Here is a 5,682-nt window from a genome sequence, read left to right as displayed (position 1 = left end):
TGCGCGCAGAAGCTTACCAAATGTGCTCGAGATTGCCAGCACTAAGAAGCCGTGTTCACGCGACAAATCCCCTTCACGACTCGCCTAAAACCACACTACGTCTAGACACTGCACTTACATTGAGATTTATACCTTTTTATTGCTGCAATATATACCGGTGAATGTGTTAACAGCAAATCTTGGGGAGGACTTTTTTGTTGGCATTGTAGATAGATGAACATACGGCTAATCCGATGGGAAATAGTCAGTTTCGCTCATGGACATAAGCAGAAGGAGGGGCGCAGTCCAGCTGCAGCTATAAACGCTTTAGACCTAGTCATTAAAATGTTGCTTTTTGAATACAGACAAGCGTGTAGCGGCCCGTCTGATGAAAAGCATACCAGCCCCTCATTCCTCGGTTATGCCAGAAGAAAAGTCGATACCGCTGCCTACCGCTAAGGATTTTTTTTTTACAGATTTATCTTAGTAGTTCGTGGCTGTCAAAGGCTACACTAGCGCTGCGCTATGTTTTTTCTAATTGTGATAATGCTATATTTATTACATTTTCATATTTTTCCGGCGATCTCATTACTAATAATAAAGTAGTCATCCGAGCCTATAGACATAAGAAAGTGTATTCAATCGCTTTGAGACACAATATCAGATCCTCAGTCCGAGCGGCATGGCTAATGGAATCAGAATACACGACTGCTCCGCAACACAAACAGGCCAAAAGTCGGTAACTTCCAGCGCAAGCTTACATTAAGCCTCACCACCAATAAATTTTATATCAAATATATTATATTATCACTGTATTGTTTAAGATAACAGAGGATCATGAGTAGCTATATTTTGGTTAATAATGTTTTATTTATTACATAGATCTATAAAATATTCGATTTAAGATAAAAAAGAAAAGAAAAAACGATTACATTACATTACTCAATCTCATTTCTGTTTCGGTTTTTTCTTACTTGTTTGTTCTCGTATAAATTTAAAGACATGAAAACGACACAAAAACATCAGTTTCCGAACAATTGACATTGTAATGCACACAAGAGACATTTACAGGATCAAAGACGTTAAACCGAACGACTGAATGTTTGAGTTGACCTATTTAAACATTCAGCCTTCGCGAAGACTCGCAATTAAAGCTATAGCACAAACAGAATTGGATCAGTTTGCAAAAGCGTTTTCCAAATACGAAACGCAAAGGAATCCGTTGATGAGCGCGCTGCAGGCGATGTCAAGATGTTAATTTGTTATCTAATTAGACTCTCGGCTGGTGAGCTGTGCCGAGTCAGCACTAATGAACCAACAGAAGGGACGCTCTGCTATGTCGATGTTGCGGCTTCTTGAATCTGTAACCGAATGCGCTGTGATAGCATCGAAATATTACATGTCGGTAAATGATCGGACCGCGTCAGATATTAATAAAACTTTTCCGAAAATTATTAATATTACTTTGAATTAACTAACTGTATTGTTTTTTGTTAAATTTAAAGTTAAATTAATATTTTTTTATTAAACAGATGAGCGGCTCAACTAGTGACATCATCACATTGTTTTTGTTTTTTAATGATTAACGGGTTACTGGTGGCCCGGAAGCCTTTCCAGTTTCATCAGGACAGGTGGGCGAGCAAAGGCTAAGCCAGAAGGGGTGGGATCTGCTAACAGCTGCCCGGGCGCCTCCGAAGGGGACCTAATAACTCAAGAGCAGCTGCTTTGCGAATGAATCTACTACCGGATCGGAATCGCGACCTGTTGAGAAGATCCGGCGAGAAACTCAGCGAGCTCATTCATGAGTTCGGCTGCACGTCGAACTCTTTGTCGAGTTCAACGAGTACGGTTACCGGGGTCCCTAAGCCCGCTCGTAATGTTAGAGCTGAAGGCGTCTAATGCAAAGGTTATCGGATCTGATGAATCCGTAAGGACGTGTCTAGGGCGTCGACGGTGACTGGCTCCTGCATAATCAGGATAATTATCACAATGTCTATGGCGACACTCCTATTTAACGAACGCCGAACTATGTGGAGGTATTTACACGAAAGTTTGACCGGATTAATGCGAGCTCTAATAACGAGTACCTTATTGCTTATTATATACGACAGAGTAAATTGATTCGAGTAAAATTAGACTATCTAGAAGCACAAGTATTTTGAAGTACCCACGTCATTTTGCTCTGACATTGTTACCAGTTACTGTATGAGATCCGATAAAGTCGTAAACCCCTAAAGAATATAAATTTTATCTGCAAACGGAACAAAATTGAATTTTGAAGACGCTAGCTAGACAGTCGACTATGCTACGTTCAAGACACAGCTTAATTTCGGATTTTAAGATAATAATGTTATTAGGTACTTGACATTGATATAGCTTGAAATACTGTTACATAATCTGCACAATTATAAAATAACTAGAGGATGACCGAGCTTAGTTCGGTTTTTTTTTTTGAAAAAAAAAGTGTATTAAGAAATTACATTTAAATACGAATTACATATTGATATTATATTAATTGTTATTTTCTTTCAATAAAAAAAATATGTTTATGTTTAAGTTGATTATCGATAAAGTTGATTATTGAAAACACGAATAAAACAACATTTTCTGAAAATAAATCGTGGCTAGATCGATTTGTCGCCCCCTAAAACAACTGTATACTAAATTTTATGAAAATCGTTGGAGCCGTTTCCGTGATTCAGATTTATTATATATTTATATACAAGAATTGCTCGTTTAAAGATATAAGATACAATTAATATATCTTTTGTCTTCTGTCAACTTAAGAACTTTAAAGAAACTCGAAACGTCGAAATAAGAAATAATCCTCAAGACTAAACTGTCTAAACTGTCTCGTAATGATTTATTATACAACTCGTAAGAACCTAAGCAAACAATAAATATTTGACTTGTACTTAACTAGACTTTTGTTGTATATAAGGTAAACAAACGTTAACTTATCGATTAGATCGAATAACTATTCGTTTAGTATACAAAGCATATTTCCTTTTATTCAGTTAGCTCAAAAGAATATCTTATTTCGAAGTTTACAGCAAATCAATTTCGCTATATAAAGTAAATTGGACTTAATACATATTATAATGTATTGTTTTATTCACATAAAAATAAGGCTTACTAGGGTGAAACTATAGCACAAATTTCTTTTTCTTTTTCTCCACCTTATCCCACTAGGTGGGGTCGGCACAGCTAATTTTTCTCTTCCATTCTCTTCTATCAGCCGTCACCTCAACACTCACTCCTCTCTCTCCAATATCGTCATTCACACACTCCATCCATGTCTTCTTCGGTCTACCTATTTTTTTTTTATTGCTTTGATGCGTGGACGAGCTCACAGCCCACCTGGTGTTAAGTGGTTACTGGAGCCCATAGACATCTACAACGTAAATGCGCCACCCATCTTGAGATATAAGTTCTAAGGTCTCAGTATAGTTACAACGGCTACCCCGCCCTTCAAACCGAAACGCATGACTGCTTCACGGCAGAAAATAGGCAGGGCGGTGGTACCTACCCGTGCGAACTCACAAGAGGTCCTACTACCAGTAAGACCTCTTCCCCTCTACCTTGCACTACCATTTCCATACATCTCTTAGTCACATGCATCTTCTCTCTACGCATCACATGTCCATACCACGCCATATACAAACTATAGCACAAATTTATAATTTTATAATGTATTATTTTATTCACATAAAAATAAAGTTTACCAGTGTAAAACTATATCACAAATTGAGTTGCTCTATAAAGAGAAACAACATTTAAAGCTATTGCTTCACCAGTTTTTATGTTTTTTTTTATACTTACAATTCAAAATGTTTTTATATTTCTTATGTTCCTTCTTCTAATGTTTCAATATTCAAATTAACATTTATGTCACCTGTATAACATATTAACCTCTTTATTTTATAAATCATATGGAGGTTACATACATTTAAAAGTCTTGCTGTTCCTTGATAAAATAATATTGTCAAAGAGCGAAGCCGAAGCAGGAAACTCCGATGAAAATCTCGAGTCTAAAATAGTGAGCGTGCCACGGTCGTTGAGAATGTCTTAATAAGATACTAGATAATAGCCGAAGTCGCACTGTGTGTTTGTGCGCGAGATCACAAGGATTCCACAGATCTTGCGTCTTCGGTTACATTGAACCGAGCGAAATGTGTACATGAATCTGATTTGTCACATCAAAAGATTATCTAAATTGCTTTTTGCTTTGCGTATAAAATTATGAGATTGACAAATTGTAATTATAAAAATGATTTTCAAACAGAAAAGCAATCTGAATATTTTATTTAAACTATTGAATCCCGTGGTTCTAGTCAATATGCTTATATTTGCTTGAAAGTCTATATTATTTATTTATACTATGCTTAATAGGAAATTCAATGTCGCAATTTTATTTATACAGCTTTAAACTGGTTGCTGTCGTCAAGCTAAATTATAGCAAAGCTAAGCTAAGATACCTTAAGTCGTCGTGGCCTAAGGGATAAGACGTCCGGTGCATTCGTGTTGAGCGATGCACTGGTGTTCGAATCTCAGGCGGGTACCAATTTTTCTAATGGAATACGTACTCAACAAATGTTCACGATTGATTTCCACGGTGAAGGAATAACATCGTGTAATAAAAATCAAAACCCGCAAAAATTATAATTTGCGTAATTACTGGTGGTAGGACCTCTTGTGAGTCCGCGCGGGTGGGTACCACCACCTTGCCTATTTCTGCCGTGAAGCAGTAATGCGTTTCGGTTTGAAGGGTGGGGCAGCCGTTGTAACTTACTTGAGACCTTAGAACTTATCTCTCAACGTGGGTGGCGCATTTACGTTGTGGATGTCTATGGGCTCCAGTAACCACTTAACACCAGGTGGGCTGTGAGCTCGTCCACCTACCTAAGCAATAAAAAAAAAAAAAAAAAAAAAAAAACCTAAACTAAGCCAGCCATAAACTACAAATTTGTTACATGCACATCAACAACTAAGCGATAACAAAGACAGCGTTGTGGAAGTAGTTCAGGTTGACACTAAAAACCGCCAAAGGGGAAGCGGAAGAAGCTTAGCTTATCTCACATAGCAATCGATCGAACAACGGATTAGCATACACAACTAAAATATCTTCACAAACTTCGGTTGGTTCACGTTGCTTCGATTATACGGTGTGAAGTAGAAATATGAAAAATAAATAAAATAAAATAAAAAATTAAAAATACGCTTATATAGAAAATCCAAGTAAAAAATAGAAAATAATTTTTAATAAATTTGAATTAAAAATAGTGTAGGAAAAAATGATTTTATTGTAAAAAAAAGCGTGGTGCGCGTGGTATCAGTAGTTTTAAATATTTTTCTTATGAACAGATATGAGTAGAAGGGTTATTTTGATAAAATTCTGAAAAGCACCCCACAGTTTTTTACAAAAAAATCATTTTTTCTTACACTATTTTTAATTCAAATTTATTTAGATTTATTTTCTATTTATTAGTTGGATTTTCTATAAAAACGTGTTTTTTAGTTTTTTTAAACTATAATTTATTCTTCATTTTTTAGTTAAATTTCGATTTTTTCAATATTTTTTTTTTAAATATTGAATTGTCATCGGTCCTTAATAGGTATGCCAAATTTCGAGTTAATCCGACGTTTTGAAGGGGGTCAAAATCATGTTCAAAGATTCCGTTACATACTAACATACATACGTCT

General features: G+C 35.9%; 1 long non-coding RNA gene across 1 annotated transcript; it reads right to left on the bottom strand.

Annotated features, from left to right (window-relative positions):
• Window positions 1–758: 758 nt before the first annotated feature.
• LOC134200451 (uncharacterized) lies at window positions 759–3,852 on the bottom strand. Its single transcript, XR_009975388.1, has 2 exons — window positions 3,802–3,852; window positions 759–1,340 (listed from the first exon to the last, which is right to left on the bottom strand). It is a non-coding gene; the product is annotated as an uncharacterized LOC134200451 (long non-coding RNA).
• Window positions 3,853–5,682: the final 1,830 nt, after the last annotated feature.

Source organism: Bombyx mori, chromosome 17 (genome assembly GCF_030269925.1).
Source record: "Bombyx mori chromosome 17, ASM3026992v2".
In the NCBI taxonomy this organism is placed as follows: Eukaryota; Metazoa; Arthropoda; class Insecta; order Lepidoptera; family Bombycidae; genus Bombyx; species Bombyx mori.
This window is presented reverse-complemented; position numbering and strand designations above follow the sequence as displayed.